Source organism: Rattus rattus, chromosome 2 (genome assembly GCF_011064425.1).
Source record: "Rattus rattus isolate New Zealand chromosome 2, Rrattus_CSIRO_v1, whole genome shotgun sequence".
Lineage (NCBI taxonomy): Eukaryota > Metazoa > Chordata > Mammalia > Rodentia > Muridae > Rattus > Rattus rattus.
This window is the reverse complement of record NC_046155.1, coordinates 199,511,216-199,512,193: the sequence shown is the minus strand read 5'-3', so window position 1 is coordinate 199,512,193 and position 978 is coordinate 199,511,216.

Sequence of the window (978 nt, the reverse complement as noted above, 5' to 3'; positions counted from 1 at the left end):
CAGGAGGTTAATTTTTACAGAAATGACCTGCATATGGATTGTCTAATGCACACTGTATATCATGGAAACTAAATTCACAAACACAAGAAAATGGACTCAAGTTGTATCCATATTTTTAGGATACAAATATACATAAACAAACACATATGAAACAATATTGATGAGTTTGAGATTGCAGTGACTGAAGGGAAAAAGTCAGCCTATAGTGCTATAATTCATTTTTTAATATTTGCATGGGTGAAATACCTGTGTGGGGAAGGAGGGAGGAAATGGGGGCTTATGGACAGGAAACCAGGAGGGATAACCTTTGAAATGTAAAAAAATATATTGAATAAAAATAGCCCTTTAAAATTTAAAATAATAATAGTAATAAATAAAACATTTTGAACTTATTATAGTTGGGAGTTCAGGAGGGACCAAGAAAGAGTAAATATGGAAATTATCAATTATATTACTGGAGGTTTTCTCTAAGATTTCCATATCTCAAAATTGTATTACAGACCATTTCCACATAGACAATGAATAAAGAATATTTCATGATGAGGTCTCAGGTTATGCAGAGAGATAAAACAAATAAACTGTATGCTTCTGTATATTTCTGAGTGTATGTAATGCATAAGGATGAATATATGTGTGTATGAGTGCGTGTGTGTGTGTAAAGCATGTTTATTTACATTTGAAAAGAGCATCCAGTATTGGTCTTTCTCAGTTTGTTTATTTTGTTTTTTTTTTTTTTTTTTTTTTTTTTTTTGGCATAAAGTCTCTTTTTGATCATTGCTGAACAACATATCAGAATATCTGGCCAATAAGCTTCTGTTAACTACTGTCTCAACTCCACCTCCATCAGGTAGAAGCTTCTGGTCTAGAGATGCTTGTGCAACAATACTCAGTTTTGTTTGTGTTCTAAAGTGTTTCGATGACCCAAATTCATGTCCCACAAAGCCTGTATCTCAGTTGCTTAAGCACTGATCTTTTCAG